The 15,305-nt window shown below is 37.0% G+C and overlaps 1 pseudogene; it reads right to left on the reverse strand.

The window, feature by feature from the left end:
• Nucleotides 1-8,852: 8,852 nt before the first annotated feature.
• LOC110935824 lies at nt 8,853-11,372 on the reverse strand (annotated as a pseudogene).
• Between the last annotated feature and the right edge of the window lie 3,933 nt (nt 11,373-15,305).

Below are 15,305 nucleotides of genomic sequence, written 5' to 3' on the forward strand. Positions count from 1 at the left end.
TCACGACGCTATCGTTTGTAAACTTGTAAAAATATAACCTTGTTAGAACTTGAATTTCCAACTTAAACTTAGACAAGTAAAAAAATGATTTTTTTTTTGAAAAAATTTGGGGTGATTAGCGGTTCCAATAGAGTTTTGTGTAAGGCTTGTTATTAGGACTTGCAAAATTCAAGGTTTTAGCATCCCCCCTACACTTAAATTACACATTGTCCTCAATGTGTCCCAAAAATAAGTTTTTAGGTTGATTGAATGTGTAAAATGGTGTTAAAAGCAAAATTTTATGTTACTGGCATCCTGGACATGGCCCCGTGGGGACCGGGCACGGCCCCGTGTTCAGGTGCCAGCGACAAAAATTAAAGAAAAGAAACAGAATCTTGGGCACGGGGGCGTGTTCAGCGAACACGACCCGTGTCCAGTTACCTGAATTGGGCAATTTTCTGCAGAGTTTGCAGCACGAGGCCGTGTTGGGTGGACACGGCCCATGCTGAGCTTACTGTAATGAAGAAATTGTTGTCGGATGGCCCTGTTTTCGTGCATGGGGCTATGTTTCTCGTTTCCCTTGTTATCATTCACCATCACGAGTGTGTTTTATTTATTACAACATCATCCAAACCTTAAAACCATCATTTCATTAAAAACCATAGAGAGATACATAGTCCTAAAATATTAGTAAGTTAGATAAGTAAGCACAAGAAGCTTAAACCAAGGAGTTCTAGCCTACAAGTTATTCTAATTAGCAAAATTTCCGAGAAGATAGTAGTCTCGGTTGGATGCGGCTTCATAGAACTCCTTCCTCCGAGTACGGACTCCTCATATGTCAGCGAGCCACTCCTCTATCTCCCTTAGGAGGAGAAAGGAGGGCTCGTTGGCGTCGGTTTGAGGAGGTGCTACTTCCACCGGGACTTCTTGCAGATTTTCAAGAGGAGGCTCCGCTGGAATGTCATCCCATCCGGTAGGATTGTTAACTCCAAGTGCTAGGTTCCAATCCTCTTGAGGAAGGACGGATTCCATAGGAGGTGTTACAAGAATATTTAACCTCTGGTGCAAGAGGTTAATCTCTTGAAAACTATTTTCCAGCCCCACCGTAAGATAGTTTATACGGTCAATCAGGACCTCCTCTACCGAAGTCATTTCATCGAGAGCTTCCCGTAGCGCCATGACGTAGTGTACAAGGGTAGCTTCAATGGAAGGCCTTCATCCACTTCTACTGTTTCTTGAATGCGCTGACAATGTTCCACTGTTTTCACTTGACATTCTACGAAAATAAACCGAAAACAGTTTATTTTAATGAAACAGTACCTTGGACACGGCCCCGTGCTCAATGAGCACGACCCCGTGTTCACCTTTCTGCAGAATTTTGAAACAAGGAATCTTGAAGTTCTAAGTTATTTTTCTAACTTGTGAATCCTTTTTGAACAATAGTAACTTAAAACAATGTTATACAACTTATTTTTAACAAGATTCTTTGAACAAAACTCAATAATCCTTGCCATAAAGCTTGAAATTTCAAACTTTAATGGAGGTTTTTGGAGAAAGATGAAGAAGGAAATGGATGAAAGAGGAAAGGACAAGATGGTTGTTGGAACCTTCTTTTAGAACATACCTAGGATGGTAGGAGAGAAGATCCCTTCAAATCTCTGTCCCTGGATGGTCCAAATGTGCAGGATTCTTGGCTGCATTTATAGAAAACGACAGCATGCTGGACACGGCCCCGTGTCGGCTGGACACGGCCCTGTGTGCAGGCAAGATCTTGATACAGTTTGTCTGTATTCTGACGTAAGGTCAGAAAGGAATCTTTTGGTGGACACGGGGGCGTGTTGGCTGGGCACGGCCCCGTGTCGAAGGGCTGATTATGAAGTTTGTCTATTTTCAAGGAACTAATCCGGATCTGGCAGTTCCTTACTGGATGGAACAACCCCAAAGTGCCTAAGATACCTTAATTGATCTAGATTAAGACGAGAACGCAAGAGGTTATCGGTGAGGGTGATTCCTATGCTAAATGTAGGTGAACAAGTCCAACCCTTTTCCGGGCTCTCATTAAAGAAGGTGTATGCCGAATCGCTCAGGTCTATGTATGCACCGAACGAAGTCGATGGGGGAGTCCTTCACGGCACAATCGGCACAGGGACGACTATCGTCCAAGTCTTCGCTAGAGTTGAAGGTATTATCGGAAGCAGCGAGGTTGTTTGAATGCGACCCCAACGCTTCTTCTTGGTAATCGTCTTGAGATGAATCAAGGAAATCCATCTTAAGTTCGTTTAACCAATTAAGAACTAGATCTTCTAGTTGAAATAGTTCATCAAGAAGCATTTCTCCTAGAATATTTGGTTGGGCGCCTTCGAGGGAGAGATAAGGATTATTTTTACTTTCGCCCTCTTAAGGATACAGGCAAACGATGGGTCTATATAGTGGGGCTTATAATTTAGAAAATAACATTCTAATTCTTTATCACCGCCTCCACATAATTGACACCACGTACCATAAGACTGCCGAAAGTAAAAAAGATCATTATCACTCATTTTTGTGTCAGAAATTACCAACCATCGGGATCTAACAGTTCTGTTTTCAGTAACTGAATCTTGGGCATGGGGGCATGTTGAGTGGCCATGGCCCCGTGGTCAGCTTACTGTCTGACTTAAAACAAGATTGCCAGTTCCAATGATTGGGCACGGGGGCGTGTTCAGCAGGCACGACCCGTGCTGAGTTCTGCAGAAGCTTAAAAATTAAGAAAATCCTAAAAAAATAAAAAGAAAATAGAAAAAATGATTAGGCCGTTGATTCCTAACTTTCTTAAAATCCTTGTGTCCCCGGCAACGGCGCCAAAAACTTGATGCGTGTCAGTGTGTATATGTTTTAGGTATATATTTTAAGCCCTTTTTACACTTTTTAGCCAAGTTTTAAATTTATAAAACACGATATTTACTAACACTAAACACACGTATGGGCAAGTGCACCCATCGTGGACGTAGTATAGTGTTGGTAAGATACCAAGGTCGTCCAAGGACACAAGAGTTTTTAGTACCGGTTTATCCTCAACGTCTAATCAAATCAAAATGTTAGAAAAAGGTTTTAAACTAAGAAAAATAAAACTAACTAAAATGCTGAAAAATAAAATAAAAATAAAACAGATAGACAAGATGAATCACTTGGATCCGACTTGTGTGTAGTGTAACCTTTGATTATTTTCGCACTTTTGCACTTGTTTAAGAGATTATCTTAGTTATTGTAGTAGGCCCCTCTTTTGAAGGTGACGTTACCCTCAACCCAGTAGTTTGAGTCAGCAAGGTTACAATCCTAAAGGGTCGGATTATTGAAAGATAATTAATTAAGTTGTCACACCCCCAAAATCCACACGCAAAGTACCACCGCTTGGAGGCGTGACATGACCAGGATCAAGCCACCAATCGTATTGAACATAACATAAATATTAACAGTAATCAATGAAACCCATCGCAATATAATTGATGTTCAACAAAACATAATTTGAGTAGCGGAAGCATAAGTATGTAAACCCAATGTAAATCATAAGTTCAATTGTTTAAACGTTTAACATGGCATCCACGATCCATGTCCCACAACGACCTGCTCCTCCCTGTGCAAGCTCCATAAGTACCTAAGGTCCTGCAAGGCATGCAGCAGAGAGTCAACGACTAGTTGAGCGAGTTCACAGAAAGTAAGTGAGTTTAGCAATTTATTGCGACTTTCACTAATCGAAATTTGGCCCTCAGGAATGAAAATGACAAGATTTCAAATTTTTTGAATGAAAATGATATCTCAAGAACAAAAGTCGCAAAAGTGGTTAAACAACGACAATGAAATTTTACTGGTATATAAAATACTAAAAAATTAGAACTAAAACTTAGATTATTTGAATACAACCTATATTCATATATTTAAACTATCTAACCATATTATGTATCAAGTAGAAGCGTTTAGGTAAAAAAAAATAAAAAATTATTTAGTCATTACTTAAATAACTGCATAATTAAATGATAAGTATCCATATTAGATTTATTAAATATGTAAAAATATATTATTTCAATATCATTATTTAACTAATAGGGTAGAAAGACGAGAAAACTAAACAGAGCCTAGTATATAAACAAGCGTCCCCAAGTTATTTTTATTTATTAGTTATAGAGATTTCATATTAATGTTTATTTATTACGTTAAAGATGTTATAAGCGCTTTTTGGGCCGTTATGGTCGTTTGATATCTTTAGTGAGCTTTGGGGTCATGTAAGTGACGAGTGCCATTGAAATTTGAGTTTTTTACCATATAAACATGATACGTTTTCATGAGTATATCCAATTGATGCTATTAAGGATGAAGTCACGCTCACTTTGTATGGACGGACTATACGAACACATCAAACGCTCTCTTATAATTTTCCTTATAAGTTGTATCGTATAATAAAGTACCGGTTCATCCTATAATACAAGTTTAAAAGATATAAGACATTAATAAGATTAATGTATCCCATCTCATTACAAATCAAATGACTTTTCACTATCACTTGTCGGGTAAACTGTTGGATAGGAAATAACACTCGATGAAGGTTCGTGGGCAAACCAGGCATATGTGAGTAAAGACTTCACCCACAAATCATCAACATCTATTACTGACGAATTATCAACAAGGATATATATAGACTTATCATCATGGCAATATCAACAAAAGATATATACAAAGTACAAAACTCCTAAAAAGCATACATAATCATGTGACCTTTAGATTAGAATAATTTAGAAGGACGATAATCACCAATTGAGTAAGCTTGAAAGTTGAAAAATATAGACGGGTTAAAACGAATTTTGGACTTAAAAATAATTTGGTAAGATTTTATACCGTGCATGCACGTGCCTTTAAAGAACCCATGCAATGCATTGTCTTTAGACTTTTGGAAAGCATGATGGCAGAAAAAGGAAAAGGAGTAAAAAGTCGGAAAAAACAAAAGGATGCCCATTTTTTTTTTAATTTAAACTTCATTAAAACACACCTCTCATTCAAATGGTCAAAAGGCTAGACAAACAACACCTCCGACCCAAACGAGCAAAGGGAAAAAATTACAACATATACAATGGGTATTTACACCAATCCGCCCATATGATATAATTACAAAAAGATCTATTTTTAACCCAAGCAAAACCTCTCGACTTTATTTCCCTAGTGATATCATCCGGACTACATTTTTTTCTGATTAAAAATCATTTCGTTCCTTTCTTTCCAAAGACACCAACATGAAATAATAGCTAGCCCGTAAATGATCTTTTCCGCCTTCTTCCCAATCTTAATTAAATTGTTACTTATTTTTTGCAACTTGTATTAACTGCAGGATGCATTAATTAGGAATTTACTAATTTATTGCACACTTATATCATTCCCAGGGGCGAATCCAGGGGTTTTTTGAGGTTTCAGGAACCCCCTCGGTTTAGAAAAAATGAAAAAAAAAATAGTGGAAACATTGTATGATTTGGAAAAATTAGTGAGAACTTGTAAGAATCTACCAAAAGGAACCGGTGAAAAAAAATTCTGGATCCATCACTGATCATTCCTAAAAACTATTATTACTGATATTATATTTATAACGACTCCCTACGAGAATTAAACTCCTAAGATTTTGGTTGTAGAGTACACCACGATGATATCTTTTCTTAGAATTGTTTGTATATCATGTCATAAACAAATCAATCACTTATCTATTAATTTGAGAGCCTAACAGTCGCTTACTTTCACTTATGTATCCGGCTTTTCCCACTAATAATAGTTTGAACATGATAAATGATAGCATTTCGTGTATAGATTGATGTATGTGTTATTATTCGTGTATTGAATAAAAATATTTAGGTTAACATAAGACACAACAAAAATACGTCTTTAAGCTGCCCCTATCAAGATGAATTTCTTTTTCATTTTCAAGGACACCAACAAACTTCTCCCCTCCCCAGTCTCTCCTCTTCCTCTCATAGCCTTCATATATGTGCATCACGAGTTCATCTTCCCTTCCTCCTCTCCCTCCTCAACATCGTCCGTCACAACGTCACGTTGTGGGGAAAATGACACGTTATGGATGCTAGGACCAAAAAAAAAAATTAAAACAAACTAACGTATGATGTTTGAAATTGAGTTTGAAAATTACTTATTGATTTAACAGCTTTTCTGAAATTTTTTCAAATGACTTATTCACGTATTTTTTTATTAATAAAATAAGTCATGTATACCCAATTTCTTTTGCGTATAAGAAGGAACCAAAGTTTTGTCCTGTGTTACGTGCTTGGCACGTGTCAGTTAAAGTTTGTGGCTGCTTGTTTTATGGAAAGCAGTTAGTAAAGATAAAGACCACCCCAATAGCCACAACAAACTTTCCCATGTTACTTTTAACATTCTTATCTTATTTCTTCTCAATTAAGTCTACTATATTTTAAGGCACTTTAGGGGTAGTTTGGCTAAACGAGTAAGAGATCTGAACCATTAAGTGCTAAATCAGTAAGAGGTCTGAATCATTAAGAGTCAGTATAATGCTTAACCGTTCAAGACAAATGTGTGATCAATTCAGATTAGAGGTCTTAATCATTCAGACTCAGTATAATGCTTAATCATTCAGATGCAAATGTCTGAACCATTCAGACATCTGCTCACGAAACAAACAGTCTAAACCATTAAGTGCTAAACCAACAAAAGGTCTGAACCATTAAGAGCCTTATTAAGATGTAAACAAACAGCCATTAGACTTGCATTTTTATCATACAATATATAATATTTTAGTAAAATAATAATAACTAGGATTACCACCCGCCGCAATGCGGCGGAGATTCTTTATTTATAACTAAGTCGATCTACGACCCACACGTTATGTTAAACCTGTCAAACGGGGTAAAAATAGACGATGTAAAAACGTTCACCCACACACGCACGTTGCGTCGTGTTAACTCGCAAAATTTAGAACGAAACGTAAAAACGTTAAGCCAAAGACACAGCTGTGATGTGTTAAGTCACAAAATTTAGAACCAAGCATAGAGCGAAAAATTTGCGAAAAATGGAAACTATAAATGACCAAAGTTGAAAGTAAAAAAGGTTATGAGGATAGATTGCAAAAGATAAAAAGTTTTGGGTTAAAAGTAAAAAAAAATAAATAGTTTTGGATTAAAATAATTTATGAAATACTTTTGGGTGAAAAATAAAAAAAAAAAAAAACTTTTTTTTTTGAAACCCCCAAAGCCAACGTTACGACAACAATATGCGTAACAATTTTTTCTTTGAAAACCCCCAAAGCACACCCCGCGTTGCGGCGGGGCGTAAAACCGTGTCAAATAGTACTAATGTTACACAACCGTCATCGACAACCAACACTGACTTGACCTATAATATGCGTATTGCGACGAACCTGTCAAACATGAAAAAAATAGAGGTAAAAACATTGAACCACACATGCACGTTGCGTCGTATTAACTCGAAAAATTTAGAACTATACGTAAAACGAAAATTTGCGAAAGATGAAAAGTATAAGTGACAAAAGTTGTGAAGTTAAATTGCAAATAATGAAAAGTTTTGGGTTATAATTAAAAAAACAAATTATGTAGGGTTAAAATTGGAAAAAGGTACAAACCTTTGGGTTAAAACTAAAAAATCAAGTTTTTTTTTTTTTTTGAAAAACTCATAAAGCACAACTTACAACTAATAATGCACAAAAAGTTTGCAAACTTATATAGGTTTTAAAAATATGCATATAAGTAGAGACGACGAAGACAAATGTCTTTAATCAATTTTCATCAAACAGTGAATCAATTTGCTTAAATAAATTATTAGATTATTAAAAGTGTTTAGTCTTACTATGATTTTATGTAATTGGTAATTTGGAATACCCAACCCATGTTCGTTGAATATCCATGGATTCGCCATTTCATATAAAATGATATTTAGATACGCTTATTACATAGAGCTTCCGAGTAATGTGTACCAAAGGCCATTAGGTCCGGTAGTAGTCCCATGGCTTTCCTTGTGGGTAGTTCTGGGTTGAAGTCTCGCCTGGAGCAATATGCTATGGGTTGAGCCAAGGGTTTCTGCAGTTATGGGTTTCCTTCTGGACGGGTGGGCTAGGTCATCACGTTCTGTTTTTCGGACGAAAGGGTGAACCATTTGCTAGGGTGCACTACTAGAAATCTTCATTTGTTACTACAAAAGTTTCCCACAAATTTCCTACAACTAAATCTTTACTACAACTTTCCTATAGTTTTTGGGACAAAAAAGAGAAAAAAAACCCCAAAACTTTTCCGCAATTTTCAGACAAAGTCACCACACAACATGAATTTGTAGGAAATTTGTAGCAAACTGAGCCAATTTCCTATAGTTTTCCCACAAAATGAAGTTAGTTATTTAATTGTAGCAAATTTTGTGGTAGTTTTGTCGCAATCATACTTTCCGACAAGTATTTTTCACACGAACCTGTTTTGTTGCAAATATGTAGCTAAGGGCAATTTTTCACAAATTTGCTACAAATATGCTTGTCTTAAATCTGGCTGTTTTCTAGTAGTGGCGGTCTAAGGTGTCCTGGTTCTCTGCTATTAAAAAACATTTGGAAATGATGTTTTTAAGTAATTCATAGTAAAATCTCCCGTGTGTTATGATGGGAACTCGGTTAGTATCGGTTTGGTTTATTACGGGTTGCACTACAAGAAACAGGCACCTTTAGCGACGACACGTGTCGCCGCTAAAAGTCCTTTTTGTCGCCGCTATTGCCTTTTAGCGGCGACATGTCGTCGCTAAAGGGTCGCCGCTATAGATCGGCCGCTATTGACCCCCTGTCGTCGCTAAAAAGGGGCGACATATGTCGCCACTAAAAGTAAAAAAAGGAAAAAAAAAATAATTTACTGCTATTTACATTGTTACCCACATACAATTACATGCACATTTTTTAAGTTTTTCCTAAACATACATGGACCAAAATGCTCACAAGCAAAAACTGCATTTTATACCAACCACGCGGACAATTTATGTAGCTTACTAAAAAGAAAATCAACACAAAAGCATTGAGGCGACGCCCACACATATAATACCAAAAATGACCTAAATACTCTATTATTAAAGAGCAGAAGCATTTTCTAGCGATATTTCTGATAATTAGGACTGTACATGCAGCTCGCAGCATAAGCTATCAGGTTTTCTGGTTGAGGAAACCGACTAGCCAAATCTGCACAAGTCGTAAACAAAACAATTTAGGAGGTGAACAAATGAGCCGATTTTGTTAAATTACCAGTTACTTTACCAAGTTCATATGCTTTGGCTGCCACGTACCTTGGCAGCAATATGAGCCGAAATCTTTCGAATATTAGTGAACGGAGGGTATATTAGTCCTTTCTCAATATGCTCTAGTGTGATTTGTGCAGCAAGTGCTTCCGCTGCTCAGAAAGTAATAAATATTAACCGTTGATTTCGCACAGTAGTAACATATGGAATTTTTGTATGATGCAAGCTTACATACAGGCTGCTAAAAGCATGTCGTCATGAACACGAATCGCACCAGAAATTATCAAGCCCAAGCCCAATCCAGGGAAAATGTATGCATTGTTTGACTGTGACAAACTGACAATAGTTAATATAATTCTCCATCATCTTTCATTAGAAATGTGGAAATAAATAAAAAGTCACACCTGTCCTGATACGTAAACTTTCCAGTTATATTCAACTGGGCCAAACTGGCTCCCACTAGCGAATATGGCACAACCCTATAATACAAAAAAGAGGTTACTCAAGAAAAAACATTACAGTAACAATAAGTCAATGAGTTAATAAACGAGGTAGCATGAAAGTCAAACCTCACTCCAAGTATAAGCTTGTTCAGTAGTACATTCAGATTTCGAAGTCGGGTTTGAAAGAGCAAGAATAATCGGTTTCTGCAAAATCACTTGTTTATTATTCTTATTGGAAATACTTAGATAGATACAACATATATTATTATATAACTTACCTTGTTAAAAGATGACATAGTTTCAACTACTTCTTTAGTAAATGTCTGTCCTACCCTGAAGATCCAATCAACACAGTTGGTCTGATTGCCTGAAAAGGCAACATGATTAGGCGATCATAGATCTAGTCATCCAGCGCAACATATTCACATGGTCATATGTAAACAGTCAAAACATCAAGCAAGAAAAGCGCACCTTGACGGCATCTAGGAGATCTGTAACGGGCTGGGGTTCTTGGGCTCATGGTTTCTTGAAATGTTGAAGTGAATTTAACTGGGATTTAACTATCCTCCCCTTGGAATCCACAAGCCAAATCTTCTTACGAGCCTCTTCCAGTGGGGCCCGCGTCTGCGTGATTAGATAATAACATAAACATGTGTCATTTCATATTTCATTTCTCGAGTTTTTAAACATTTTTTTTACCTGTTTTGATATCTCAAGAGCTATGAGTTCAGCAATGCCAGTGCCCGCCTAATGCCAAAAAAAAAAAATATTCAAATCAGGACATAAAAAGTGAAACAAAACGAGTGTATCGTTTATGTTAATTTTTCATACCTCACCAGCTCCAAGGAAAAGAAATCTATGGTCAGCTAAGGATTCACCAACTAATTTTAGTGCAGATATAAGCCCTGCAAGTACTACCGATGCTGTCCCCTAAAAAAATAACACGTTCAGAAACAAAAAGATCGCTAAATTCTTTAGAAGTTAATATTTCATTATGCACCTGTATGTCATCATTGAAAACAAGGTGGGTGGGACTATACTTTGCAAGAAGATCAAACGCATTGTGGTTAGCAAAATCCTCAAACTGCGCAACGAAAATTAAAGATTCGATTAAAATCATATATCATATATCCCTCGTAAATTAAATCATTAGCAAGTGAAAATAATCAATATATGCTTAGGTACCTGAATAAGCACCTTCTCCCCATAGTTTTGCTTCACAGCAGACATAAATTCATTCATAAGTTCTGCATATTCCTGACAAATATATACACAATTTATTTCATTGTTTAATAACTTTTGACATGATATATGTTAACAAAAAGAAGAAACATATAGTAAAAGTAAAAGTAACCTGTCCGGTTGCTCTTTTTTGTACCCACATCTATGGTTATAGGCAAGTACTGCACATTGTTCACATCATTTTTGCATTTTTAATTATCATTTGTTATTTTTGTTCTGAAAGTTTTACCAATAGATCTATTCAGTTTAGCCATGAGTCAAACATCCATTTATACCATGAGTATAGCTCAGTTATCCCTAGAAAACATACTATTGAATTCAAAAGTAAATCCGGTTTTTATCCCAAACAAATATCATAAAGTGAGCTTCATTTCACACATGGAGATCCTATTTGTGCTCTTTTTGGCCAATTAGTTTTTAAGAACAATTAAACAAAGTCAATAATAAACCTCAAAACATTCAGCAAGCATCTAAACAACTAAGCAAACTCAAACCTGCCCCCCCCCCCCCCCAAAAAAAAAAAAAAACAATTAACCAAAGTCAAACCGAGACCCACTCAGGCCACCATATCAGCACTACCCTCTCATAATCTCGACATCCCCACTCTCAGCCCTGCCCCAAGCATTATTATACTTTAGAATCCGTTCAATATAGCAAAAAAAACAACTGTACATCAAAACTTGCACAAAAACAAGAACAGAATCCAATATATCACCCCATATTGTTGCTCTATACTTAATCCATAAAACCAACAGAACCCTAATGTGTTCAATTACCACATAAATAGGAAAACCAAATCAATAAAACGGAAGAAAAGGAAGTTACCTGGTGCAGTGGACGTGGTGCGTCGAGCAAGCGGCTGAGGATATGTGAGATGACTCCGAACGTTGCAGATCGTGGCGGCAAGCGAGCGACTGTGGCCGAGTTGAATCAATCGCATCTTGGTTTTGGGTAGGGCTGGTGGATTGATTTGGGGGGAATGAGTGATTTGTTTGCCCGCCACAGGTTTTGTAGACCTAAGGCAACAATAAAACATGGACCGTCAGATTGCACAGAAGATCAATGGTCAGGGATTTGTTTTAGAACCTAGACACGGATTGGGCTTTTAGCGACGACTTCTTTGATGTCGCCGCTAAAGGGGTCGTCGCTAAAAGCCAACTTTCTTGTAGTGAATTGGGTTGAGCGAAGGGTATCCAAGCAATCTTTTTGCTATAGAACAGAGTTGCACAGTATCTGGTTGCCTTGTCAACACCTATGTTGTGGGTTAAAGATGTGTTTATAGAGCTGGTAGTTGAACCAGAAGAGACAATATGCATTAAACTTTAAGACAATAAAAGGTTTAAATTGGTAAATCTCCTTCTTGCAAAAATCTAGCTACATAACCTACTATATTCAATATGTTTGCTATGGTTCTACCAACATACTCATTTCTGACACCTCAACACTGATGTCAAAAGTCAAAACATTAGTCATATTTTCCTTTTCATATAGAAAAAATAACATAAGAATGGCACGTAAACGGGCAAGCCTACCTGCACCGTGAGGATACAATCAGATATCCAAACAAAAGTAAAATGACAATACTATAAGGGGAGGCGGGGTGGTCCGTTATGGACCATCATAACGCGTTGAACCATCACGAAACACCGCCGCCGGACTTAATATAACGCGTTAAAAACAAAACGCGTTATTTGTATAACGCGTTGAAAGAGAAAGGAAGGCATCTGCATGTTGCATGTGGGCATGACACGTGTGTTTCATGAAAGAGAAAGGAAGGCATCTGCATATGCTCTGGACATGTGGACACTTGTTGTTTGTGATTTGAGAGTAAATATTTTTAAATTTGGGAGTCGTAGAATTCCATCACTAGTGATACCACCCCTCTACATTTCAATCACTAGTGATAGAAATTTGGTTGATGACATGACACGATTTTATTGGACAGTGTGAGTGATAGAAACTATCACTAGTGAACCTCACTCCCCCCTAAGCTTGCCAGCTTGTATTTCTATCAGTTGTCAGAAATGGTTTGTTCACTTCCTATAATGAACTCGAATGAAAGACTATTATAATGAATGACCAAGAAAGCAGTTTTCTAAACCAGCATAGCTTAAATATAGAAAATAGAAAGCAAAATATCAATTAAGTTTCCCAACCATAGCCGACCAGCACTTTCTCAATCTCAATGATTCATGGCAGCAAAATATATCCATATTAATGAAATTTAAGCAAAAAGAATAAATGTAAAAAGATAGAAAAAGATCCCAACAATATGTATAAACAAACCTTCCTTCCCATCCGAGCAATTATGGCATTAACCGAACATTATAAGAGGACCGAAACGATAGTTCCCGTTGGTTTGCAAAACACAATCTTTGTCTACAAAAGTTTGAGTAAATTACAACTTTTGTCCTTTATGTTTACATCAAATTTCAGGCGCTGTCCTTTTTGCCAAAATCTTGCAGGCGGTGTCCTTTACCTTTCAAAATCTTGCACGTTTTGTCCTTTAGACCAAACCCAGTTAGATTTTTTTGTTAAATCTGGCCATGTGCAAGGCACATGAGGGTATATTTGTCATTTCACCTATTTAATTTAAAAAATAAAAAATAAATAAAAATGGCATATACAAACCCAGTACCTTTATCTCTCCCTCAACACCCTTTCTCTCTAAATTCTCTGTCTCTCTCCTACGTTCTTACACCAAGAACAACAAATGAAAACTGAAGCTTAGTAGCAATTGACTAGTAACAATGGAAGACAGATATTAACCAATCATCTTCACAACAACAACAATCACAACCAACCCAAAAATCAAAAAACAAAATACCCAATCTCAAACACCCATTTCAAGATTACTCCTTATTTCAACTTACAGTAGCAAAAAAAAAAAAAAAAAAAGAAAAAAACCCTTATTTCAACTTACAGTAGCAAAACAAAACAACCCTTATTTGATTGATACTTGCAGCAGACACCTTCGTCTTCCCCACAATTACTCTTTAACATTCCACCACTTCACTTCAATCAATGTCCACCATTTCCAACAACCAACCACCACCACCCCCTAACAAAAACCCTTCAACAAAACCCCCCAAATCTCATCCAAAGTGTCACTAAGACCCACCACACCAAAATCCCCTCTACTTCACCAAGGCCATATAGAAAACATCCACTTAATCACAACACAACAGCCACCTCCACCACGTCAATCCACCCTTTACCTAAGCCACCACCATCGCCGCACCTTCACCACCGCACCAAACCCACCGCCGCACCTAACACCACCTCCACCACCGCACCTAACCCACCGCCGTGCCTAACCCGTCGCCCCTAACTCACCACCGCCACACACCACCTTCAATCGCCCTCAAAAGCCACCTCCATCTGTTGTTTCCATCTGATTTTAGAGAGAGAGATGAGACAGAATAAGGGGTTTCAAATTAGAGAAGAAAGAGAGAGAGTTTGTGTTTATATAGTGTTTTATTTTTAAGTTTTGTACAAAATGGCCCTTTAATAAAAGTTCTTTACAAAATAACCCCTGTGAAGGTGAAATGACAAATATACCCTCATGTGCAAGGCACATGACCAGCTTTAACAAAAAAATCTAACTTGGTTTGGTCTAAAGGACAAAACGTGCAAGATTTTGAAATGTAAAGGACACCGCCTGCAAGATTTTGGCAAAAAGGACAGCGCCTGAAATTTGATGTAAACATAAAGGACAAAACTTGTAATTTACTCACAAAAGTTTGTATTAAAAGTTCAGTTGATGTTACAAAGGGTATAAAAACTCAAATCAAGCTAAAAAAATGGAACATCCAATTGATTATTTAAAACCGTCGTACATTGCCATAAATCGATCGGCTTGGCACTCCTTTCCCTTTAGTTAGCAAAACACAATCTTTGTCTACAAAAGTTTGTATTTAAAGTTAAAAGGATGATACAAAGGTTATAAAAAAACTCAAATCAATCTACAAAAAAGGAACATCCAATTGATTATGTAACAATGATCAGCTTGGCACTCCAACAACGATGTTACGATCGAAAGAAACCCTAAATGATAAACAAAAAATACTTTACCCCATCAGCGTTTCCGTGAAAGGGAAGAAACTGCTTGAATAAAGATCGAACACTGCAGAAACACAACAGAACACTTGAGGCTAATAAGCGTTGACGGGGAAGATAAAATGAGGATGCTTCAAGACCATGAGATTCTTCTATGCCTTTATTATCCCTATGCTTTTGACTAAGATTATACCTTAGCCATTTCTAAAATTAGCTATAACCAAGAGTTGTAATTAACTTCAAAGTTTTTTTTTTGAACAAAAAATTTCATTAAAAACACGGGCCAGCCCTCAAAGCAAGAACCGCCACAAAAACCAA

Source organism: Helianthus annuus, chromosome 4 (genome assembly GCF_002127325.2).
Source record: "Helianthus annuus cultivar XRQ/B chromosome 4, HanXRQr2.0-SUNRISE, whole genome shotgun sequence".
Taxonomy (NCBI): Eukaryota; Viridiplantae; Streptophyta; class Magnoliopsida; order Asterales; family Asteraceae; genus Helianthus; species Helianthus annuus.